The following is a 27,207-nucleotide window of genomic DNA, read 5'->3' on the forward strand; positions in this document are numbered from 1 at the left end:
CATGGGGGGTTGGGGGGTGAGGAAATAAAGAATTAAAATTTGTAGAGTACTAAAAATTTAAAAAGATTGTTTCCTCCCTGACGACCCCACCCCCTCGCCATTCCCCGGGAAAATAAAATTTTGTCACCCGGGAACCTTTCATTCCAAGGGCAAAAAGGGAATCTAAGGGTTCCCGGGCTCCAAAACCCCGGTAAAAGGGGAAAAGTCCCCTAAACCCCTAAAAAATCTTCCCTGGTAAAATAAAGCATTTCTATAGTAATACCGGGAGTAAAACCATTGATGGTGTACATCAGGGTTTGAATTTTTGGGGTTCACAAAAAATATTTAAGTATGTAAAACGGATCTGATCCCCCCACAGCGAGATGGTACCTGTAGTTGAGGTTTCTCACCAGCAGAGTGAGGGGTCTGCGTGCGATTTTGAACATTCCCTTTTGGGGTTTAAGTTTCATGCTCTCCTCACAAAACCCTAAATCCGAAAGGGGGAATTTGTTTTTTACCGAGACCTGATAGGATTCTGGGAAAACTGTAGAGGAACTGAGAATTTTTAAATGTAGGGCAGAAAAACTTTTTAGGAAAAATTGATTTTTTGGAACAGTCACACCAGTTTTCTTTAACTTTAACAATTTTCTTCCAGAATCGTTAAGTTGCAGGGGTACCCCTAAAAGTAAACCTTTTAAAAACCCCTATCGTGTTTCCCACACCCAAAAGGTTTATGGGCATGGGAAAAAACTTTTTCCTTTTTAAAAAAAATGAAACCAAGAGTATTGAAAAGTGGGTACAAAGGTCATCAAGGAAATGAACTGTCCGGGTCCAATATCGTTCCCACGCAAAGAACTCTGAAACTTCTTCAAAAGCAATGAAAAAGGTACAATTTAAAAAGGAGTATTGGGAAATAAGGAGCAAGGAAAAATTAGTTTTCCAGAGGAAAAGCGACGTCCGTGGCTTTTTGCCACCGGGAAACCCCTTTGCTTGGGGTTCTCCCACCCCTTCCCCCAAACCCTTCTCTCCAATACTTTTTACAGCACACACTCTGCACTTCCTTAAACCTCGTCCCATTGCTGACACTGCCTCGGGTGATTTTCCCCCCGAAAGGAGTAGGAGGGGGGGCTTTTGAGGAAAATCCCCCCCCCAAAGAAAGGTTTTTGGAGCCAATTTTTAAGGCCCAAGGCCTCAAGGGTGACAGCTCCGCTGCCCCCACTCCACAACATCTGCTGCTACAGAATGCCCCTAAAGTAAAGGCTCAGGCACCCCCTTTGCCGGGCAAGAATCCAACCCTGTCCAAAAAACTCCAGCTGCAACAAAAACCCCCACAGGGCCTCCGCTCTGAAAAAACCCCCTAAAAGCAAAGGCCCAGGCCCGTCCTTTCCCTACAAGAAATCCTAAAACTTCCAAGGGAAATTGGAAACATTCCCAAAAAAACCCTTAAAAGGATCCGGGATCCGGGAAAAGGGGACCCCAAAAGGTGTGGCAAACCTTAAAAGGTGCCCCAAAACACCTATGAAAAAAAATAAAAAGAAGGGTCCCAACCCAAAAGGGAAACGCGGGAATTCATGAAAAAGGGAAGAACTGCAAAATCTTAGTTCATGAACCCCATTTTGTGTATCCAAAAAGAGTTTTGACCGGGAAAATGCCCCTTTTTCCTGAGGGTTTCCCAAAGTAAAAGCCTAATGGAACCTTTGACAATGGACCTCATGGAGGAGTACGTAAGGGTACCTGATATCCCTTCCAGCTCCCCCGCAGACAACACTGAGGTAAGGTGTGAAATAGGCTTACACCCCTTTAAACCTGTTGCATCCTCTACCTTTCCCCCCCATAATCTAAACATAAATGTTTGGAAGTCTACTTGGGCAGTTGCCACTCCTTTTCTACTTTTGGGATTTTTAAATTTTTGGATCACCTCTGGGGAGACATTTTGGGAAAAACCCCCGGGGAAGGGGCCTTGGAGCCCCTTGTTTTAAAGTAATGCATTTTTACTGACATGCACCCCCAACTTTCAAGTTCAACGGACATTCCCCAAATTGCCTTCAAAGGTTCACTTTTCACATTGAACTTCATTTGGCGGTTTTGGGAAAATTTCCGGAAGCGACCATTTTCCCAAAAATTTTTGGGGAGGTGAATGGTATTCCCAATGGAGTGGAATCGACTTGAAAGCGATGGAATCTCTTTAGATCGCAGATTAAAAGGATTTGAATGTTTTCCCATGTGTTCAAATGTTTTAATCCTTCACTCACAATTCATTGAGCAAAAGCATCCTTCCCAAAAAGTAGGGGACGTACCGTCGACCTCCATACCATGGTGTCGATGATGCCAACAAGCTTCAGACGGGAAAAGCGCTTAAAGGCATTTGAAACGACGCCCCAGCATTGTAACCTTGTAAATTTAAAAAAAGCCCCAAAACCCAAGGCCCCGGGCAGTGCTAAAGGAGGTAGAGGGGACGTCGTGGGACGTATGTCTCCTCGTTTAAACTCTGGGCCCCCCTTGGGCTGGTGTGGGAAAGGGTGATATTTTTCAAAAAGAGCAATCCATATCACAACCTCTCTAAAGATAGAGGGCTAATCATCCAGACAAAAAATATTGCTAATGAGCTGTAAATCCAGGGCAGAGATCCCTTGGGCTTACACTGCCGATTCTCCACCCAGTGTCGTTCTCAGTAGGAAATGCAGCAAACCCTAAACTTGCCATTTTTTGCGAAAAGGAGATGGACTTGCTTTGCAGCTCTGCCGAAAAGATCCCCCGGGAAAGTGACGTATTCCATATAAAAAGATATCTCCCCCTTTCCGGAGAGTTCCAGAATTTCCTGTTGGCTTTTTCAATAATCTTGGGGAGGGCCAGTGCCATCCCCCGGGAAAAGGCTATAACATTCCGTTCTAAACCTGGCAAAGATATTTCCACACAAAAATTTACAAAAAATTTCTTCACCACTGCATCTGAAGCTGTGGAGAAAAGGTAAATTTCGGGTTGACAGGGCGCTAGAAAAAGAAAAGTGTTGCCCCCAATCAATATGGCTTAAAAAATTGGATGACCACGAGCCTTAGGGGGAAAAATGCTATCAAATTCCTTTCGCACAGGGGACGTCCATGTAGCGTCTTTTTTGACCTTGAAAAGGCTACAAAGACTTAAGCAGCATATCTAAGCTGTTTTTGGGTTTTTTATGAGGTCTTTACCTACTTTCATAAAAAGTTCCTTCAACGGAAAATTTTGGTTCTGGTAAAAACTTTTCCCTTACCTGGAAAACCACGGGAAAGGGGATCCCCAAGGGATGTTTTAGTGGACCCTTTGCCATTGCTAAAATACATTGTAAAAAGTTGTTCCAAAGTTCGTCTATGTATCTGTATGGGGATGACTTTACACTGACTGCTGGGGGGAAGTTAAGATGTGAAGGACACATGCGGCGCAAAAATCGGTTGTCGTGGGGAAACATATCAGGGTTAAAATTTTCTCCAAAGCAAGACCTGGTATACTTTTCCACAAACGAGGGAAAATTCCCCCCTTCCTTATTTAGGAGCAAACCCACTGAAAATTTGCCCAAAGAGGAAATATTTGGGTCTAATTTTTTGATAAAGATTTACAGGGGTGCCTCAATAAAACATTTTAAAAGTAAAGGGTGAAAAAGCGTTTTAAATTTTGCATTTTCTTTCACATCTATCTGGGGTCAGACCGCCAACGCTTCTCCTTAACCCAGGCTTTTTCTAGTAAACTTTATTTTGGTGTGAGGGATTCTTCTGCAATCCCCCTGTTTTCCGGGCATTGGCTCGTTTATAATGAAAGCCCCGAAACTGTATGGGCTTTAGGTCTTCACCTGTGGGAAACCCTGTTGCTGAAGTGAGAACCCCTCTTTTATACACGGACACATAACTGATTTACTATACAACAAAAGGGTTCCCCGGGGTCTCCAATCCCAATTTGGTTTTCAACCCCTTGAGGGTAGCCCTCCTATGGGAAAAGAGGAAACTTGTGGAAGATTTAATTTGAGTCCACTAAGGTTTGGCTGTTTTGGAAATTTCCCCCCTTCCCCCCCTTAATAAACAATCGAGAGTTGGTGGGAAATTTGGGGAAAGGGGGGGGATCAAAACAGAAAATCAGAGAAATTTCTTCAGCATATTTTAAATACCAAAGGTCGAGGCAAAAATTTCAATGGTTCGAAACTGAAATGGGGCTTTTTCAGCAGTGGTAGAAGGAAAACGCATCTGGCATCTTCTTAGCAGCCTCGTCTTTCGCAGAGTTTTAAACCCTCCTTGCGCAGTTAGTACTAGAGATCTTACGAACCCCTTCTATTGTGATTATTTTATCTCGTATGCCTTTCAAACAAACAAGAGCTTAAACTCATCACTCCGTAGTAAGGAGGTCAAGATTGGCTTGCAGATGTCAAAACGTAAAAAAAAAATCTGTTTTGGGTGCCCCGCATTTTGGTATCATGGGGAAAGAGCGGTGATCAGAAGGGCCAAGGCCCTGCCGCTCGCCTTGTGATGCGTTTTTTTCCCCCACACGACCTAAACCCAGCATAAGGGTTTTTTTCAATAAAAGGAAAGGGAAAAAGGAGGTACCTCCAAAACAAAAGCGAGAGTTAAATGACCCTTGGGAGTTGGGGGACTACATCCCCCTAACCGAAAATGGAAGTTCATTAAAAAGACTAAAAACCCGGGGGCAACGTGCTCAGGGGGGATTGGCTAAAAATCAAACACTTGTGAAAGGGTGCCGACCATTAAAATCGCACATGTAGTGAAAGATTTTCAACATTCTTTGACCCAAAAACGTTGTACTTGTTCCCCCCTATACCGAAAAATTTTTTGGGGAGGGTTGTGACATGAGGGTCTTTTAGTTTTTTTTAGGGACAATATTTTCAATAAAATTTAATTATGATAAAGTTTTTGCAATGATTTTATGCACTTTGAGCAAATATTTAGCTTGATTTTATCTATTTATTGTTTTTTTTGTAAGATTTTATTTATAGATTTTTAAAAATTTTAAAATTTTAAAATTTAGTTTCAAGTATTGCCGCTAATCCCCAAACTAAACATCAAACAATCCCATTCACATGTCTACCCCATGCCCTGGACGGCGACTTGATTTCCCTTTAGCCCGGGCCCTTTTAACCTTCAGTGGCCTAATGTCTCCCGGGGATGGAATTCGGGCCTTTCTCTGGCCATACGCCAAAGGGCCCTGAGCTGCTTTTAGTGTTATTGCTTGATGAATCCCCTAGAGCAAAAGGGTCCCATAGGTTTTGAGTTCTTGCGGTCAAAACTGCTGGTGAACCACGGGGACCCCTCTCCCTTAGCTGTCCAGTGAACACCCTTTTGGGGGGCCATGGAGGGAAGGGGGTTTTTAAGTGTACCCGCAGGGGGGCCCAAACCCCCTATGGGCGGGCACGATTGATTATTATTTAAAATTGCTCCCGGTCAAAAAGCAAGGGCTTAGCGGGGAACACCCCTTTTTAGTAAAATATTTGAATATTTAAAACTTTAAAAAAAACATCAAAAATATCTTAAAATAACAAAAAAATTATTTAAAATCAAAACTAAATTTATGTTTAAGTATATAATTTTTGTAAAAATTTACAAATTAAAATTTTTTTTAAAAAATTAGCCCCCTAAGGATAATAAAAAGACCTTCTATGTCAAAATCCTCCCCCATACATTTTTCAGTGTATAGGGGGGGGAAATACATAATCTTTGGTCAGGAATGTTGCCATCTTTTCCCCTACGTTAAAGGGTCTTGGACCCTCAAAGGTTGTTTTAGCATCATCGGTCCATGACGTTCAGTTCCGTTTTTAGTCTTTTTAAAAAAACTTCTACTTTTAAGTTGGGATGGATGCTGGTCTCTCGCAGTTTTTTTTTAATTTCCCCATTGTTCCCTCCATCTATCACGAAGCCTCCTTCTGGTTTCATCGGGGTGGGAAGGAAAAAGAATCACAAGGCTGAGTGGCAGTGCCTTTGGGCTTTTCAGCTTGCTTTCCCCTGATCCAACGTGCTGGCCCCAAGACAGATTTTCTTTTTATGTGTTACACAATGCCCCCCCAATCTTTAAACCCCCACTTATGTGGGGTTTTTTGAGTTTCAAGGCATACGGGGTACAATTATTCCCCTAGAAAAATGTAAAATCTCTAGTCTCTTAAATTTCGCAGGGTGGGGTTAACCCGCATGAAATCAGGCTTCTAGAGAAGACTGCCAAAGCAGTCTTCCCTTTGGGTCATCTGCAAAAACCCACACCTTTTCAATTTCAACCTCTGTATTTGCATTGATCCCCTTGGGATAGAATGTGCTGAAAAAAATATCTCCTTTACTTCGCTTCGGATCTCTCCCTTTTCCCAATTCCGACCAAAACCCCTCGTTGATTAGCCAAGGGGGGGGGAATTGGGGGAATTCCCAAAAGCCAGAACCTTATGGAACTTAAATTTAAACTTTCCCCAAATTCCCCATTCCTGCCTAGGGTCGGGTATCCCCAAAGGGGGGTTGAAAACCCAAACTGGTGAGGAGTCTGAAACCTTTGTATTTTGTGTAGTAAAACGGTTCATGTAGTCCCCGTTTAAAAGGTGGTTCTCCATCCAGCATACAGGATCCAAGGTGGACCTGAAAAACCCCCGTACAGATTTTGAGTGTTTATTTGAACTGATCCAACATCGGAAAACTGGATTGTTGCTAGATAAGCGGTCGGTTAAGCCCTAGACGTTTTCGGTCGCACCCCCAAAAAATGTAAAACCCGCAAATACAACGCTTTTGTAGCCTCACTTTAACCGTTTAATGTGGGACCCATGTAACCGTGTCAAAAAATAGACCCAAATACTTACCTCTTGGACAAAATTTTAGTGGGTTTGCCCTAAATAGAGGGGGATGAAACTTTCCTTTTTTTTAGAAATTAAGCCCTGGTCTTGTTTGGGGAAAATTTGAAACCCCTATATGTTGCCCACTGTACAACCTGATTTATTTCAGTTTGAGTGTCCTCTCAATCGTAAACTTCCCCCCGGCATACCCTGTAATGTCATCCATACAAATTTCATTAAAAAGCACTTGGAACAACCCTTTTCTTATTTATAGCAATGGCAAAAGGGTCCATTGGACCTCCCTTTTGGACCCCTTCCAGCTGACTTTCCCTTAGAAAAGTTTCCCACCTAACGTAACTTCCGTCACAAGGAAGCTTTGCATGAAGGGAGGTAAGCTCCCCTTAAACCAAGCGTCAGCTTATGATATGCCAGGTTCCAATGTATTTTAGGGTTTTCAAGGTAAAGAAGATTGCTACGTATTCGCTTTTTGCGAAGGGAAATTTTGTATAGCGTTTCCTCCCCACAATAACTGTGGGCGATCTCAATTTTTTAAAACCATATTTTATGGGGTCAACATTTTTTTTTTTTTTAGCGCCATGTCAACCTGAAGTTGAACCCTTTTCTCCCCAGCTTTCGATCAGTGGTGAGGGAAATTGGGCTGTAATTTTTCCCGGTTGGGAACATCCTTGTCAGGGTTTGGAAAACGGAATAAAATAAATTTTCTCCATTGGAGAAGTGCCCTCCCTATATCCTATTTAATAGGGGCTAACAAGAACTTTGGGAAATCTCTGGTAAGTGAGTATCATTTGGGATGGAAAATTTTGTACTTTGGCGCTTCAGTCTCCTTCGCAAAAGGCCCGTTATATGGAAATTCTCGCAAACCCACTGAAGAACAAAATGGGTGTTGTTGTTCAAAACCCAAAGAGTGGGGAACGTCAGGTAATGCCCAGGAATCTTCCAGGATTTAGCTAGCTCTTTGCAAAATCTTTTTTGCCGTGTGATTATGCCCTCTATTTTAAGCGGTTTGACTGGAAGTGTCTTTCCAGCATCTTACGCACCTTTCCATACCCTCTAAGGGGCCCAGAGTTAATTTAGGGACTACTGTTCCCGACATCCCTTTAGTTTTTTGCAACACCCGCCTTGGCTTGGGTTTTTTTGTAATTGATCAAGGTTAAAATGTGGGGGTCGTTTTAACTGCTTAAACAGCTTTTCCCTTTCTCTGACACTTGTTTGGAATTCACAGACACCATGGTACTGGATCGGGTAATGCCCGCATTTTTTGGAATGAATTTCTGCTGCAAGGTGAATTTATTATGTGGGTTAAAATCTTAACACCTGGGAAAAAATTCACGATCCCTTTAATACTGCAGTTGATCTAAAAAAGATTCCGTCCGCATTTCACGTCGCCCTCTCCACTCCATTGACTGGAATACCATTCCTCCCAAAATTTTTGGAAGTGGGCGTTTTCCCTGTAAATCTTTTAGACCTCCAAATGAATTCACTTAAACAGGGGAGCCTATTTATAGGTATATTGGGAATGTCCCAGTTTGATTTGGAAATGTGGAGGTCATTGTTCTGTAAAAATGCATCACTTTAAAAACAGGCCCCTCCAAGGCCTTCTCGAGTGCACAAATGTCTCCCCAAGGTGATGCACCATGAATTCCAGAGTAATGGATGTGGCATGCTCAGTAGATTTTCCAACTTAATGTTCAGATTATTGGAAGGTAGAGGTGCAACGGTGTAAGTCGGTCAGCTATCTCCAGCCTTCACCGCAATGTTGTCTGCAGTGGCTGGCTGGAAGGAATACTTACTAATTACTGTAATTCCCCCTAATGGAAGCCCTGCCGCTTTGAGGATTAAGTGTCCCAATATCTGGTGAGCGACAGGGCTACCCATACTGAAGGGTCACCAGTGGGATGCAACAAATGGCTTCCTGTGCCTAAGAGAGGGGATGGTGCACCCACCCTGGTTCATTCCATCTTGGACCAGGGAGAACTCTCCACGTGTGTTGCCGGGCGTGCATCCCGTATTACCAGAGACAGGATTCCTGGAGGTTGAGCGATGCTGCACGCTGCGCCTTGCAGCTAGCGACACACCTCTTTGGTCCTTTATTCTGGTTAGACGGGTGGCTTGATCATGGCCCGGTCAAGTCAATCGGCTGGTCAAATATAGCTAGGGTCAAGCAGACACTATTCAGTCGGTAGCGCATGGGTCCCGCGACTGCCCCCCCCATAACGGAAGCCGCCTTGCCGCGGTAGGGGGGCTTGAGGTCCCAGTGATCTGGTGAGCCGGACTGGAGGACTGCCCATACTGGGGGGGTCGCCGGTGGGGGATGAGAGAAAATGGCTTCCTGGTACGCCGGGGCCTGTGAGAGAGGATGGTGCGCCCACCCCTGGTTCGTTCCATCTTGGACCGGGGAGGGCTCTCCCGCGTGTCTTTGCCGTGCGTGGCATCCCGTGTTGCCGGGAGACGGGAGTCCTGGGGGTTGGGCGGTGCTGCGCGCTGCACCCTGTAGCTGGCAGCACACCTCTTTGGTCCTTTATTCTGGTTAGACGGGTGGCTTGATCAAGGCCCGGTCAAGTCAGTCGGCTGGTCAAATATAGCTAGGGTCAGCCGGTAGCGCATGGGTCCCACGACTGCCATCAGTACTGTAATAGTGGCTGCGTATATTTCCTTATTACCCCTGTGGCTGTTGGGAGATTTTGAGCCCCAACTATAGCTTCCCCTCGTTGGACTCCATGGTGGGTGGGGAGTTGAGGAAATGAAGAATTCAAATTTGTATGAGTACTACAAATTTACAAAGATCTAGCTCTCTCCCTGACGCAATCCCCTGACCATTCCCTCTGGAACATCACATGTCACTTTGGAACCTTTCCAGCTTCCAAAGGGCAAGAATGGGAATCGTAATGATTCCCGGGCTCCTAAACCAGGTAAGAAAGGGAAAAGTCCTTCTCAATCCACTAAGGAAATCTTACCGGTAAATATGAAATCATTTCATATAGTAAGTACCTAGTAGTGAAGACCATTGATGGTGTATCAATCATGGATCTTGTTATTTTTGAAGTACATCGAAAAATTGTTGAAGTATGTCAACATGATCGTCACTTCACCCCACAGCGAGATGGTAGCTTGATAGTTGAGGTTTCGTCACCATACGAGAGTGACCGTAGGCGTGCGATATGCGACATTCCTAGGGCTTAAGTTTCATGTTCTCCTCACAAAACCCTCAATCAGTGTAAGGGAATTGTTTTTTCCCGAGACCTGATGAGGTATTCTGAGGAGAAACTGTTAGAGGAACTAGAGAATTTAATGTAGTGGCAGTAAAACGTTTTAAGAAGAAGTTGATGGTTTGGAACAGTCGACACCAGCTCTTCTTCTAACTTTTAACACGTTAGTCCTTCCAGAATCGGTTAAGTTGGCATGGTACCACCTTAAGGTAAAGCCATTTGTGCCCAACCCTATGCGGTGCTTCCACATGGAGCCAACTCTTGCCGTTTTAAAGAAAATGGGCAACCAAGAGTATGTGTAAAGTATGGTACAACAGGTCATCAAGGAAATGACAACTGTCCAGGTCCAATATGCTGTTACCACTGCAAAGAAGCTCATGAAGCTTCTTCAAAGCAATGTAAAAGGTACAATTTGAAAGGAGGTATTGGTATAAGAGCAAGGAGAAAGTTATTTTCCAGAGCAAAGCGACGTGCCCCTGTGCTGTTTGCACAGCCAGGTAGGTCCTTTGCTTCGGTTCTAGCCCATCCTCCTTCCCACCCTTGCCCTCCAATGCTTCATACAATAACACTTCTGCCACTCTCAGTCCCAAATTGCTGACACTGCCTCTGGTGAGTTGTTCCCCCAAAAACGGAGAAGGAGTGAGGGGTCTATTGAGGAGACTCCTCCCAAAGAAAGGGTCTTTGGAGCCATCATTAAGGCTCAGGCCCTCAACGGTGACAGCTCCATTGCCACCACATTCAAAGGGGCTCTGTTTGCTAGGCAGAATGCTCCTGAAGTAAAGGCTCAGGCACGCCCTTTGCCCAGGCAAAGGAATCCTGAACCTGTGAAAAAGACACCAGCTCCACAACACCCACAGGGCCTCCGCTCCCAGACAGAAGGGCCCCTGAAGCAAAGGCTCGGGGCTGTTCTTTGCACAGGCAAAGAAATCGAACCTGCCCAAGGGAAACTGTGGAAACTATTTCCACAGGTAAACAATCATTAAAAGGGACTCCCAGGATCCTGGAAAAGGGGCACCTAAAGGTGTGAGGCAAACCTTGACCACAGGTGCTGCAAACACCTTATGAAGAAATAATATAAAGAACTAGATACCCTAATCCAATGGACTGTCAGGGAAATTTATGCAAAATGGGAAGAACTGGGAACACTGATAGCTTCATATAATGTCTACAAGAGATTATACCCGGGAAATTGTACCATTTCCTGAGAGGATTCCAAGTTCAAGCCCATTATGGGACCTTTGACAATGGACCTCATGGAGGTAGCAGTAATTGACTGTTGTTATTTAAAATTGTCTGCCGCTCAACAGCTAGGGTCATTAGCGGCGAACACCTTTGTTAGATAAAATATTAGAATATTTAAACTTTAAAAATCTATCAATAAATTCTACAAATAACAAAAAATATATAATAATCAAGCATAAATATTATTTTTTTAAGCACACAAAGTTATTGCATAAATATTATGCATAATTAAAATTTTATTTAAAATATTAGCCTCCCCAAGGAATAATAAGACCTTCTATGTCACAATCCCCCCCATACCCTTTTTCAGTGTATATGGGGAGAAGTACAAAACCCTCTTTGTCTGAGATGTTGCACATCTTCCACTACATGTGTGACCGTTAATGTCTCTGGCATCTCTCACAAAATGCTAGAGGAGGCTAAACAGACGTCATGGAGATCCTTTATTCATTCTGGGACCCCATTAGCATAGGTATGTGACAAGGTGCATAAAGGTCCCAGGATGAATTGTAGAACTGTCTCCACAGATGTGAGTTTGACATAAAAGCTTTTTAACAAGTTTGCAAACATCTAGGGCATAACACAAAAAATGACCAAAAGCTGCTTCAGTCTTAGTCTACATACTCATCACTGGTGTTCCTCTACTACAGAAGGTAATTCACTGGATAGCATTACTCCTGGAGATCCATCACCCACCGTCATAGAAGGTGTATTCACTATACTGATTGTACTCCAAGGGTCCACCTCTTCCCAGCTTTGTCCTGCCCAAGGTTGAGCCCAAACCCCTACCCAAACAGCCCCCAAAGGGTAAGCCTCGAGCTGTCACTCTGAGTGCGCCCCTCGCGGGCTGGGGGGTCCCGTGGCTTTGGGCCCTACGGCCTCACCCCGGTTGGGGCTCCCGGGCTGGGCTATATACACATTCAATTACCCTTGCATGGAGCCCCCCCCAGGGTTTTCACGTGAGAATTGTAAAAGCGTGAAAGCCCTTTTTCTAAAGCTTTTTTAAGGGAGGAAATCGAGGCTTTTTTTAAATTGGGGGCCCCAATAAAATTGTACTTTGGTATTATTAAAATGACAGGTGCATAAAAAAAAAAAAATATTGTTGTTGCCCACCCTTGACTTTAATTTTCATTATTCCTGTCTCGTGTAAAGATATCTACTCGTTGCTTACTCCCACCCTTAATATGGGGGAACGAGAGTTTTTTGGGAGAGTAATGTTATAAGTGTTTGGAAATGGGGACAGGCATATTCAAATGTTGGAGATTAATTGAAAATGTATTCCATAACAAAAATGGTAAACACCTCACGGGGAACGAGCGCTGGATTGCACATTTAAAAGGTTTCAGATAGGCTATTTCGGAATTAAATTTTTTCCCTTACAGTCAATCAGCAAGCTCATTATTTTTAAAATTTCCCTTACGGTCTGACAAAGTCATCTAAAATTTAAAAAATTTAAAAAAAAATCACAAAAACCTGAATTTTATTAAAAAGCAAAATTTTTGGCAAAAGCTTTCTTTTAAAATCGCGAAACAAAAAGGGAAAACTAAAACTAGTTCTTTTTTTTTAACTTAAAAATTTTAAAAGGAAGCCTTAACAAAATAAAAGAGCACCAAACCTACTGTTACTTGCTCGAGGAAATTTTCTCTAAGAAACTTTGCCACGGGGTGATAATTGGCATTACATCGAGAGGTGCTCTCTTATTTTTTAAAATGGGTTCCCATAAAATAACAAGAAAAAAAAATATTTAAAAAAATCCCCGGTCCTAAAACATCCTGGGGGCCTCTTTTCCGGGGGGGAGGTGTCTTGCCCCTCGAAAGTCAGTGCCCAACTAGCTCCGCTACCATTCAACTTATATTAAGCAGGATATTAGAACGTCCATATTTAAAATCGGGGTTTGGGCACCGTAATTTTTTACTCTAAAGGGACATTTTTCTTTTAAAAATTAAGGTAGGCTCAAAGGAAAAAACCATAGTTTGTTTTTAAAACTTTCATTTAAAACCACAGCCCCCTACAATACCATTGAACCCTGAAAGGGGGGGAAAAGAGGGGACGAACATTTCTAGATCTATAAAAATACAAAAAGGAACAGCAAAAGGGAGAGTGCTGTTATTTTGTTCCCTATAATGGATTGAAGAATTTAGAAGGGATTTTTAATGCCACACTAATGGATGAAAATTCAGGGGGAAGAAAAATTTTTGGTTTTTGCGGGGAAAGGAAAATAGGGTAAATATTTTCCCGAAAAAAAAAATAAAAAAAAAATCATGAACATTAAAAAAGGGGCTGCGAGGCGGCCATGGGGGAAAAAGGGGAGGATTATTTGGTAGATGAGGGGACGGGAAACGAAAGCAAAAAAGAAGAGGGTTTGGGAAATCATTTATTGGATTTAAAAAGGAAGCCCTGAAAAAAATCAATCGCCCCCACGGGATGGGGGTGTTTGAAGCCTGAACATTTCTCCAAATATAGTTTAAAAAAAATGTAACCCTTTTTACACTGGGACAAAAAAATTCCTCTTAAAAATCGTTTAACCCCACTCCCATTACTCCCCAAAAACACACTACAATTATTCCCATGAAATTTCACGTTGTGTTTTTAACTAGAGATTTTGCATCTATGAAAACTCAAAAGGTTATCATGCCAGCCTTTTTATAAACCCACCCCATCCAACCTTACCTTACATGCAAGTTTTCTTACCCATATGGAGGGCTCACACTTAGAAAAACAAGGTTTTTGGGTTGGTTTTTACTCTTAACAATTCACTTTAAAAATTTAAGAAAAAATGTCTCTGATTTGTTAAACACACCACAAAACACACACAACAAACACCACACACACAAACACCCCACAACACCAATATAAATATATAATATATATATATATAATTATAAATAAAGTATAATATTATTAATATAATTTAATATTTAATATATAATTGTATATAATATATTTTATAATTTTTAATATATATATTTATATAATATATATATATATGTATATATATAATATTATATATGTAATTATTAAAAAAATAAAAATTAAAATTTTAAAATATTATATTATATAAAAATATATAATATAAAAATATAATTAAGGGGAGGGAAAAAGGGTTACTTATTTTGGGGGGTTTGTTTCACATGAAAATATAAGTCTAAATTTAACTGTACATCAAATTTTTAGAGTTGACAATATTTTAATACATAAAAATACGTCCTACATATATACTAAAAAAACCCCAACACACCCACACACACATTTTATTGTGTTGGTGTGTGTGTGTGTTGTTGTGTGTGTGTGTGTGTGTGTGTGGTTGTGTGTGTGTGTGTGTGTGTTATAATATATATACAGTCTTCAAAAAAAAAATCTATTTTCTAACTTAAAAATAATAGGATGACAAAAACGTGGGAAAAGTGCTGTGTATTAGTATCCTTTTCACAAAAAGGAATCTAAGTAAATTAAGTTTACAGTATGTCTGCAAACAGCGAACTGAGGGGCGATATTTTAAAATTTTTTTAAATGTCTCAAACTTTTTGAACGTGTTCTGCCCCCAATTGGCGAATCTGGGAATCTATGTGGCACGATTGTCTTTAAAACCCCGGTTAAATGGGGGGCGGGGTTAATGTTTGTTTTGGGAACGGGGGGGGGGATGTTTTTGGGAAAAGGGGGGGAAAAGGGGGGGGGGGGGGGGGGGGGGGGGGGGAAAACCCGCCGGGGGCGACGCGGAAGGAACAAAAGCAGAAAAAAAAGAAAATGACCCAATCCCGCTTAAGGTGTTGCCCCTATATAAATGTTTTTTAATTATGTTAAAAAACACTTTCACTGCAAGTTCCTATTTGACTTTTACCGCCACTAGGAAAAATAAATTTCTCATTTTCCCGTGGCTCAAGGGGCCACGCTTCTTGTCTTACAGGGCGGTTTCCCGGACGGTTGGGTTCAAAATCCCAATTTTAATATTTGGGCTCTTTTGCCCTCAGGTAAAGGCAATTAGGCGTAGGGAAGGTCGTGAGGTCTCCATTGATAATACTCAAAGGTAGAGCCCAACCTTCAAAACCGAAAATACTGAAAACAAGAAAAAACCAATTTTTTTGGATTACTCTTACGAGTTCGGGTTTTTTTAACCCAGTGAAATTTTTTACCACTACACTACAAAGTTACATTTTTATCCGTTCTATCCGAATATATCGGTGTGGTTTTGGGGGTGTGTTTTTTATATATGATTTAAAAGGGGAGTGTAAACAACCTCGACACCACACACAATAAAATTACATACACCACCAAAATTTACATCACACAACCCACGCGCCGCGCCGCACACCACTACACATACACATTACATCACACACGCACGCGCGGCGCACCACACCAAAACCCCACCACACTCTATATAACACGCGCGCGCGGCGGCATGCACCACAACACATATTAAAAACACACCCACACACAACCCCATAAAATGTATTGTATATATATATCATACCAACACCGCGCGCGCACGCACACACACCATACCAAACACAAACACACCCACACACACACACACAACCAGAAACACACACACACACCCACACAACACCCCAAACCCCACACACACACAACACCAACACACACACACCACACACACACAACCCCACGTAAAACACACCACCACACACACCCCACACACACACACCACACACCACACCACACAACCACAAAAACCCCAACACAACACACACCACTCACGACAAAACCCCCACCAAAAACTTTTAGTTAAAATTTTTTAAATCGTGAGTTGACTGCGCTTGTTTAAAAAACCTTTTGTCCTGTACTTGAAGATCCATTTAAACATTTCGGGAGTGGGGATAACCCTGATACAGACAGCGAAAACCTTCCCCAACCAAAATTTTCTTCGTCTTCCAACGCCCCCCCCTTCGGCTTTTGTTGGCAGCTAATTATCTCGACCAAGTTGTGTATTAAAAATTTGTTATTTGAAAAAATCAGAATGCACTAGTCTTTGAAAAGAAAAATAAAAAAACGGGGGGGGTTTGGGAGTTAAACTTTTGTTTTTTGTTTAAAAACTAGCTTTTGAAGGAAAGTTTTTGTGCTAAATGGTGGGGCTGTTGGGGGGTTAGGTGCGTAAGAAGGGAGGCATATCCCTTTTTCTCCGTGGCTGCACGTTGTTTTTAAAAAGGTTATAATTTGAACTGCCCGGGAACGGCTTTAAAGCAACGTCTGGTTTTTTTCTGTTAGAAATTGTTGTCTTTGGAAAATAACTTTGGGCCCCAAGTCCCAAGTCTAATTTTTTTTGAGGGATTACCCCCCCCCCGAAATGTTGTTTCAATATTTCATGGGAAAAATTGCTTTTTTCTACTACTTTAAGGAAATTTTGAAATTTAAATTTTTTTTAAATATCAACTTCAAAAACATTTTCCCAAAGGTCCCCTTAAGTTTCCTTAAAAAGTTAGCAGTTTACGCATGGTTATGCTCAATACAACCCCTTTTCTTCACCCTAACTAATTGGAACAATAAAAAAATTTTCCTTTTATTTAGGGGTTGGGTTATTAATTCCCCAAAGCATGGACCCAATATACCCTTTTTAGTATCTCGAACGTGTTAACAAAAAGTGAAATTTATATTTAGGATGTAATAGTGGTTGGGGGCCCCGGGGGCCCAATGGTTTTGAGCGTCGGACTCAAGATGTCCCCGACGGCAATTGAGTTCGGAGTTTGAGCACCGCCACGCTTTTTTCCCTTTGGGGAAAGGAAATTCACCTGATTTCCCGCCAGCCACTGGGGGCCAAGCCAGCTCAAGTCCGTGCGGGAATAGAATGGGTTTCGAAAAAAAAACCCGGACGGAAGCAATAAAAACCCCGCTCTAATTGCAAAAAAAAATCAGGAACCCCATATCGTCGGCCGCGGTGGTTGAATGTTAAACGTCGGACTAAAGACTTCAACGGCAATCTAATTCGGGGTTCGAGTAAACACCCCGCGTTTTTCCCGGGGAAAGGAACTTACCTTGATTGCCTCCCTACCCTGGGGGGCCAAGCCGCCCAAAGTCATTGTGGTCCAAAACCCGGATAAAGAGGAAATTTTTTACTAAACGGAAACCACCGGCACTCCCCGTGAAGAAGGGGGACCCCCAGTACCCCTCCGGAGCATCACAACAGAAAACTAAATAATATGTGCTTGACCACGGGGGCTCAGAAAAAACCTCCCGTTAAAAAAAAATATAGGTTGAAAAGGAAATATTATATATATTATAATATTATATATTTTAAAATTATAATATATAATTATATATAAAATGTGTTGTTGGGTGTGTGGTGGGGGGTTGTGTTTTGTGTGGTTGTGTGAGTGTGTGTTTTGGTGTGTGTGTTGTTGTATGGTGTGTGTGTGTTGTGTTTTGTGTTTTGTTGTTGTTCGTTAGAATATTTTTTAAATGAAAGATCTCACCTCTGAACAGCTGGGCAAGGCTGCTGTATCGTTTGATAAAAAAAATACTGGGTATTACTGGGCGGTCTGAACCCTTCCCGGGACAAGCGGGGGAATTTTTTTTAAATTTAAATTTTTGCGAGGAAGGGAAGGGAAGGGGGGAAAAATGGGAGAGAGGGAAAGGGGGGGAGAAAAAGGGGGGGGAAAGGGAAAGGAAAGACCGAGAGAGAGCGAAAAAGCGAGAGAAGGGAGAGAAGAGAGGGGAAAAATTGGGAAATGCGGGAAGAGAGTGAAATACAAAATAAGTCCCCGGAAGTAAGAAATTTACGGAAAATGGTAAGCTTTCTCTTTTGTTTACATGTACAAAAGGGTTGCATTTTGGTGTTTTTTCCACTTTCTAGGGGCAAAATTTTGCTCAGACTAAAGTCTCGGTCCCTGTAAATTGGTTGACGATATCCAAAATTTGGCGGTTTTGACATGTGGTTTGGTCAAGAGTGGGCCTACTTAAAAGGGGGGGAAAAAACAAAAAATGGATGAAAATTTTGGGTGGCGGGAAGAAAGGATAAACGGGGGAAAAAGCAAACGGGGGCCCCCCGCGTGTGTCTGTGTGATAAAATTGTGGAAAAAAAAATTTTAATGGCAAGGTAAAATTTTCAACAATATTTATGGCAAAAAAACGTGACAAAAATCATAGTAAAAATTCAAAATCCGGTGTTTTTAAAAAAAAATCAAGGATTTTTCACCAGAGAACCCCAGAAAACTGATATGTGGGTGCTACCGAATGCCAAAAGTCAAAAAAACTGAACTTTAAAATAGTATTAGTGAGTGGCCTGAAGGAAAAACTTTATGCGAAAAAAAAATCTTTCTCCCAACTGAAATGCATACATGTTACTAAAAATACATGTTTTAAAAGGGGGTTTTTAAAGGGGCAAAGGGCCACACAGGTTTTCCTCACCCCAAAATCAAATTTATACTTCAGGGGGGTTTGGTAGGGAACTCCTTGTGGGGTATCCCTTTTGACTTAGGGGCCTAAAAACAATTAACATTCTAATTTAATATAAAAAACCTTTTTGTGTATATTTTTGGGGTTTTGTTGTGGGGTGTTGGGTGGTGGGGCGTCTTGGGGTGTTTGTGTGTTTGTGTTGTGTGTGTGTTTGTGTTTGGTTTGTGTGTGTGTTTGTGTTGGTTGTTTGGTGCGTGCACACCCCCACACACGTTATATATGTTCGGATAGAAGGGTAAAAAATATGTATATTTTTGCTATGTAGTCGGAAAAAAAAATTTTCCTGGGTAGTAGAAAAAAACCGAACAATCGTAGGGTTAATCCAAAAATTTGGGTATTTTTTTTTCAGTTTTTTGGATTTGTTTGGGTTAGGGCCTTCCCATTGAAGTATTATCAATGGGCCCTCCTGACCATTCCTAGCCCCATAATTGCACTTTACTCTGGGGGACAAAAAGACCCAAAAAATTTTAAAAATTAGTATTTTGAACCAACCACCCCCAAAAAACCGCCCCAAAAAGACAAAGCAGACGTGGGCCCCCTTAAGCAGCACGGGGAAAAATCGAGAAAATTTATATTTAAAAAAGTGTGCTGTCTGAAAAGTCAAAAAAAAGTTTGCTTGAAGTTGTATAATAACATAGTAATGAAAACCATTTGATACTTGGAAACCCCCTTCATATGTTTGGGGTTTGAGGGGGCGCGGGCCGGGTAGTTAGTTGGCAGTCAGCTTGCCGTGGTCATTTTTTTTTTTTTTATTCTGTTCTTGCGCCAAAACGGGTTTTTCCACAAGAGACACTATGCCCCCCCATCTGGAAGATCCCCCCCCAAACATACCGCAATCGTCCCCTTGTTCCCCAAGAAATTTAAAAGCATGGGGTTTAAGTCACGACGGGCACTATTAACGGGGTTTTAAAGGGCAATCGGCCACATGATTCCCAAAAGTTCGCCAAGGGGTGGCGGGTAACACGGTTACAAATTTGAGACTTTTCAAAATTTTAAATATATCGTCCCTTTCTTGAGTAGGACAATTGTAAAATTAAGCTACTTAGATTACCTATTTGTCAGAAAGGGTCAATATCAATCGACACGCAGCACTTTTCCCCCCGTTTTCTCTCCCTTTAATTGTTAAGTTTGAAAAAATATATTATTTTTTTTGGGTTTTTATAATTTACCCCACACACCCCACAAAAACCACACAACACACACCACACACCACCCCCCCCAAAAACACACACACACACATCATATATTAAAATATAATTATATATATATATATTTTTAAATATATATTATTAGGACAATTTTTTATCGTTGTAAAAAAGTCAATTCAAAAATTTTGAGTGCAGTTCGGTTTTGGGTTTTATTTCTGATAAAACAACCCCCCCCCAAAAAAAAAAAAAAAAAAAAAAAAAAAAAAAATAACCCATTTTCCCGCCTTATATATAATATAAATAAATTATTTTTATTTTTAAAAATTATATATATAATAAAATATATATTTGGTGTGTGGTGTGTGTGTTGTGTGTTGGTGGTGTTTATTTAAAAAAAATCAAAAATTAGATTACTCTAAAAGCAGTAGAAATAAAAAGCAAAATTTTTTCCGTGAAATATTATAAATTATTATATATATATATATAAAAAATTAATATAATAATATTAATACACCATATACACCCCACACACACAGCACACGACACCACACACCAACACACACCACACACACACACACCTATAATATATTAATATATATTATATTAAAAAAAATAAATTTTAAATTGTGTGTGTGTTGTGTGTGTGGTGTTGTGTGTTGTGTGTGTGTGTGTGGTGTGTGTGTTGGGGGTACAATCGTCGTCCTAAAAAAAAGTGGGCATTGGTTTTTACGTTTTTTTAGGAGAGCGCCAAACCCCCTTTTCTCCTTCTTGCTTAAATAATTTTTTCTTGATCTGTAAAAAATCCATAAAAATTTGCTTTTCTACAGAGGGGGAAATTTAATAGAATTTTGGGGCCCACTGGATTTTCCCAAAACTAGCCTGTTCCCCTATGAAAAAACTTTATTTTTTCATGCAATATTAAAAAAAAGCAGCTGAAAAATCCAGACTTAAAATGAAAATTTTAAAAACAGTTAAAAAATTTAAAAATAAAAAAAATTATTTTTGAAAGAGAAAAAAAATACTTTAAATTCAATATAAAAAGAAACTACCCATTGAAATCATTTTCCCCTAATGCTTAATCTTCATACCTTTTTTGCAGTCTAAAGGAAAGAACAAATCTTTTAGATTCTTTGCATTTTTTACTGTTGTTTTTTGGCTTAAAGGGCTGGCCATAAAAAATTTTTTGTTTTTTTCATTATTTTAATCTTTAACCCGCACTATTTTGCCCGCTTTGCATTTCCTTGACTTTATTTCGGGGAAATGCCGTACATCTTTTAATGGTTTTAAAAATAAAGGAAACTGACAGCTGAAATTGGGTATTTGTAAAAATCTTCCCCCTGGCAAAATCAAAATGTGGGGAAAAGTTTCGCTAAACTTTTATCACCATTTTTTGTGGCTTAATATATTACAGTAAGTTCTTATGATGCGTTTTTCTTTATGGTATCCCTTAACGATCAACTTTTCTGCTTGTTAAGGCCCGGTGCAAATATCCTTTTTAATTTTTTTCGAAAATAACCCATTTATTTGGTTCAGAATGGCTTTTCTTTACGTTATCTTTATCCCCCTTCTCCCTTTTTCCCCCAAAGTATCATTGCCTCCGCTTCTCAAAGCGTATGCAAACATAAAAAATATTATATATTATTATAATATATATATATATATATATATTATAATATATATATTAAAATTTTATATTAAAAATACCAAGAAAAAGCTTTGGATGCCTTCCTTTGGGGGGGTTGTAAAAACATGTATCACCTTTATTCGCGGTTTTTCAGTTCTTTGTTTAACATCAATTTTTTTTTTCACTCTGAAATACATATTACCTTTAAAATTTGAGAACCATCTTTTAAAAGGTTGATTAATTTTGTCCGTCCTCTTTTAAAGCTCGAATTTTTTTCCCATTTTTGGGACATCCTATGCCAATATTTTGAACAAGACGTTTTCCTTTTAGGGGTAGCTTGCCCTTTACCTTTGGTTTTTACTTCGTGCGCCCTCTTATTTTTTTTCACTTTTTTGGCATGCAAGTGTGCTCCTCCTCTTTTCGTCCCTTTTACAACAAAGTCTTAGGGAAAAGATTTTTTCAAAGGGGGTAATACTTTCCCACGCTACAAACTTTTGTCATTTCATAGGTTCATTGAAAAGGGCCGAAAGAAGTTTAAACCGTCGATTCTTGGTACAAATGTCTGCCACACCGGGATAATTCGTCTGGAACGCAAGGTATCATGTATTTAAAAGAAGAGGCCCTGTGGAGCGAAGTTATAAAAAGCATTTAAAGTGTATAAAAGTTCCCAAAGGGCTCAAGGGAAAACACGGGCTCGTGGTTTTTCCCAAAGATGGTGCTGCGACAAAATCGTCTGAGCCCATCTTCGGTAATCGGGGTTATGAAAGTTTAAACCCCGGGGGCCCCCTTTTTCTTGTTTTTCCCTTACTTTCCCCCCCTTACGTTTTAATTCTCTATAAAAGGAGAGGGGGCGGAAATAGCGTTTCTGAATTAATCTTAAATGAATTTAGACTGGAAGGAAGGGGGGCATGATTGGGGGCAAAAATATTAAATCCTTTTTTAAAAAAGGTTTATTTTATAAAACAGGTTTAAAGCAAACAATTAGAAAAATTTTTAAAAACTAAAAATCCGGAAAAAAAAAAAACACAACCCCAAAAAACACTGGGTTAAAAACAAACCTTGAGATAAAAAAAAATATAAAAAATCGAAAAAGAAGCATATCCCCTATCAAGATGGAAGAAAAAAAAGTTAAGATGCCCCTTTACCCCCTTTAGTTTCTACTTTTGCGACCAACCAAAACCCACACACTGCCAGCCCACGACCCCTTTGACTTCTTTTTTCTTTCTTTTTTCTTTTTTGGGTTTTTGGGCTATCAACCACTCATGTGGTCAGTTTTGCCGGGTCCTATTTTTCTTAAATTTTTTAAAGTTAAAGTTTTGTCCCCCTTAAAAAGGTTATTTAATGATGTTTTTTTTTCGTACTGATAAAAGTTAATAGTGTACATTTTTTTTTTTTTGGAAAAGTATATTATTTTTTGTCAGTTATTGATTTGTTGCGATTTAAAGGATAGGGTTTTGAAAGGGTGGAATCGGGAATCTTTTTAAATGTAGGGATGAGGTGGGTAAATCTTTAGTTTGACCACCTCCCCCCCTCTTCCTTTCCTGGGGCGTGCCCATAGTTCTTTTTTTTTTTGTTTTTTTTTGTTTGTGATTGGAGGGGCCCACCACTTTGCCCAGATGTTTTTTGCTTTAAAAGAGACACAACCAGAGATCTGTACGAATATGGTAGTGTCCAATCCCCGTTGACCCCACAATTGTCGCCTGTTATTGCCATGGGTGCAAAGTGGGGCCGGTACCCATTTAGCTTTTATTTATTTTTTGGACCCCAACTTTCGAATGTATTCCCAGTTCTTTTAGTGGTTTCTAAGGTTTAATAGCTTAAGTAATTAAGATCAAAAAAAATAAATATTCTTTTGGGGTCGTCGATATGAAAATCAATGGGTTTATCTGGAAAAAATTTTGCAAAAAATCGATGTATGATTTGGGAGTCTGAACTTTATTTACCAGTCGACTAACCCCCACCCCCACACTCATTGTTGGAGCCATTTTGGGATATTAGTAAAAGGGGGGATGTTTTAAAAAGGATCTCTCTCAAACCCTGGGGTACCTCCCCCCCGGGCCCCTGGCCCCTTTGGGTAAAGGAACCCGGCTTCCATATAGAAAAATTGGGGTTCCCATGGCGCTATATTTGACTGAACAAGGGTATTTATGGGGAGAGAACTATTCCGACTTTTTCGACGGTCGGGAGTCTCGTGGAAGGGCTAAACCACATTGACTTAGGTGGTCGGGTCCGGCCATTCGGGCATAAAATTGCCAAAATGGCCAGTCTGGTCGAGGGGAGGTACTCCATCCAGCTCAAGCCCCTTGCCGAGTACATTTTTTTAAGGGTCCAAAACCCCACATGCAAACAAGCATTCTGCACAGATCCAAAATCTCGCTTGTTCTCGTGCTGAAAATACACGTTGACCCTAATCTACTTTTGACCTTCAGGGGGTTTATTTCTTCCAAAAACTTTTAGTCCTCATTTTTTACCCCAAAGCACTTAATAAATTTTTGCTTTTGACTTTATCTTTAACAAAATTGGTTTTCATCAAAATTACTATCAAAAAGTACCCAAGTATTGGTGGTTTTAAAAGTACCGATGATCGGCTTCCCTCCTATGTGAAAAAATTACCCCAAATATTCTTTTAATGGAAAATTTAAAAAACCCCATGGAGGCCCATTATGATATATCCGTCCAATTTGGATGTGATTGCGGAAAATTCTGATTATTGCGGGAATCCATAACCCAAAATCATCAGGTACATGAGATTTAAGATTCGAGGGGGACTGGAAAGAGTCATTTATATTAAAAATTTAGGGTGAAAAAGACCCCCCTTGTGGAACCCCGTTTGCCTGGAAAAAAATGTCCAAAAAGTACATCGTCGAAAAAAATTTGACAGAAAAATTTTCTGTAAAAATTTAAAAATTTTTGAATAAAAAAAGGCAATTTTCCATGTATCCAAAAGCATAAAATTTTTCCCAGTTGGCCCTATCACCGTCTGTCGTAGGGTTTTTCTATATCTAAAAAACTGAAATCAAAATTTTTGGGGGGGAATTGCCCCTTGAATATGACGTCCCGCTTTTCTAGTTGTCGGAGTTTTGCCCTTTTGCCAAATGTAATTTCTGGGAAATTTTTAAAAAAGCAATACCTATTGTCTAAATTCGTTCCCATGATTGTAGCAATTGTCAAGTTGGGGTTAGATAAATTTTTTTGGGAACCCCCTCCTTTCCCTTGGGATTTGGGAGGGTTTGGAAAAACCCTTTTTTCCTTTCCTTGACCTTCAGAACCATCAGGTTGCCTCCCCGCGAACCTCCGAGCCGGCGGAGGTCCTCCGGATGGACGGAAACCCCCCTTATGTGTTTATCGGGGTTTATCGTCTTTTTGATCGATTTTTTTTGTCAATTGAAAAACTTTAATTTTAGTCTTTAACTTTTTTTTTTGGTTCAGAAATTTTTTTTACCTTCTGAAACTGTTCCCTGCATTACTTACAGGGTTGTTTTTTACTGTTCGCTGGAATATCGAACCCGCACTTTCCCCCTTTTCCTTTTGGGGGGTTTCATAAAAAACTTCAGCTTTCTCATATAGCTATGTCTCTCCCCTTTCCCCGGATGCGCCTCCCAGACCCTGCTGATGGGAATTTTTGGAAATCTGGCTATCATGTGATGGTTATGGGCTTCAGCCTTTTTCCCCAAAATTTACTTAAATCTTTTTCAAAAACTCTTAATAGGGGGCCGAATTTTTGCATCTATTCAAAAGCTTTTTGGCTTTTACTTAAAACCGTTAACCGACGTTTTAAAACTCTGGGGTTTTTTTTTAAAGCAAAATAAAAAACATCCAGTTTTTTGTTGCCATTCCCATCCTTTTTGATCATGAACCCGTCCCACTCAAAATTTCACTTTCTTCCATCGTCCCAATCCTTTTGAAAAATTTCCCCTTTCAGGGATTGGGGCCATAGGAATGTTCTTTAAATCGAAATCATGATTTGCGTCAGCTTATAATCTTAAACGGAGTTATTTTTATTTAAAAAAGGCTTTCCCCCTCGCAATTTTTTGACAAATCAAAATTGCCGTCCCTTGACCATAAGGCCCCTTTTTGTAAAGGGGGTTTACTTTTAAACCTTTATTTTCTTCACCATTTTACATTGCGAACCTCGATTCTCGTTGGGATTTTGAAAAGTGGGCTTTTTCGTTTTGTCATTTTTGGGGTTTCCCTTTTCAGGGCGATTGGCGAGTGGGCATGAGTCGCCCCCCTCTTTGAGGGGAAGGGAAAACCCGGGTATCATCATTCTGGGTATCGGGGACCCCCAAAAAAGGGCCGGGGCCCAAATTTTGGCCTCAAAAAAAAATTTTTTTGGGTTTTGGTTTTTTCCCGAAAGGGGATTTTAAAATTTTTTTAACTTTTGGGGGTAAATTTCCCCCCCCCGCCTTTCAGGGAAATCCCGGCCTAAAGGAATCATTTTTTTTTAAAAAAAAAATTTTTTAATCTTTTCCCCTAATTTTTTGAGGGGGAATTTTTAATTAAAGCATTTTTACTTAAATTTCAACCGACGGAAAAAGGGGTTTAAAAAGGAGGGAAAAAAACCCCGTAGTTTTTTTCCGAATTCCCATCCTTTTCATAAAAGAAAAACACTAGTTTGGCCTTTGCTTTTTTTTCCCCGCCTTAACGGAAAAATACCCCTTACAGGTACGGGGGAAAGCCTTTTCCGGTCGATTTTGGGACTTGAACTTTTTGGGGGGGTTTTTGTAATTTCCCCTTCAGCAATTTAAAAAAATTGGAAGAAAGGTTTTTGAAAAGGGATGCCAAAGCAGATTCCTTAACGATTTACCAGGACCTCCTTCCAGGGGATTTGAAATCCTACCATTGGGGTCCGGCATCTTCGCAAGGAAAGTGCCTTCTCCTCGGGGGAAGGCCGGGGTAGCTTTGGGGGGCAGGGCACCCCGGGCTCAAAAGTTGCCTGAAGTGATCAACCAACTTTGAACAACTAACACATGCAAAATCTTTCGTTTCCCCCCCAGGGCCTGTTGCTCCTCCCCCGAGCCAATTTTGAGACCTTTCTTCCGGTTCAAGGCCCGGGGCCGGTTCAAGAAGCGCCTTGAGTCCGGATCCCGCACGGAAATATTAGGTGAACGTCATACTGTCCCATTTTTTGGCTTTTGGGGTGTGGTGGTGGTTTTGGGGGGTTGGGGGGTGTGGTTTTGTTTGTGTGGTGTGTTTTTAGTGGGTGTGGTGTTGGTTGTGGTTGGTCCCCGGGTTTGGGGGTAGAGGCTTAAAATTACTTTTTAGGGATACAGGGAAAAGTGGAACTCCCAAAAAAAAAGATTAAAGCCCAAAAGGGGGGTGAGAAGGGAAAAAAGAGAGAAAAGGGAAATTTTTGAAATACGCACGCTTTGGGGTTGGAGGGAGCAAAAGGGAGCCGGGGGGGAAAATAAATAAGGGGACCGGATGGTTTTGGAGAAAATAGAACCCGCCAAATATACTGGCGGAAAAAAACAACTTCCCAGAAACCCCCCCCCATAACCCACCAACCCCAAACCCAAAACAAACCCAACCACCATTACACACCCACACAAAACCAACCCACCACTAAAAAGGACCACCCCCCACCAAAACCCTCCAGCTGGGAATTATTACCCAATTAAAATTTTATTCATTTAAAATTTAAAAATAAATTTTTGTTGTTTGGCCAACAGTCAACGAGTTAATTTTTATAAATACCTTTTTTAAATAAATTAAGAATAGTCTTGGTGGGTTTGGGGGATGTTTTGGGGTGTTTTTTGGATTAGGATTGATTGATTATTTTAAAATTATCTGCCGGTCAAA

Source organism: Penaeus monodon, chromosome 1 (assembly GCF_015228065.2).
Source record: "Penaeus monodon isolate SGIC_2016 chromosome 1, NSTDA_Pmon_1, whole genome shotgun sequence".
NCBI lineage: Eukaryota > Metazoa > Arthropoda > Malacostraca > Decapoda > Penaeidae > Penaeus > Penaeus monodon.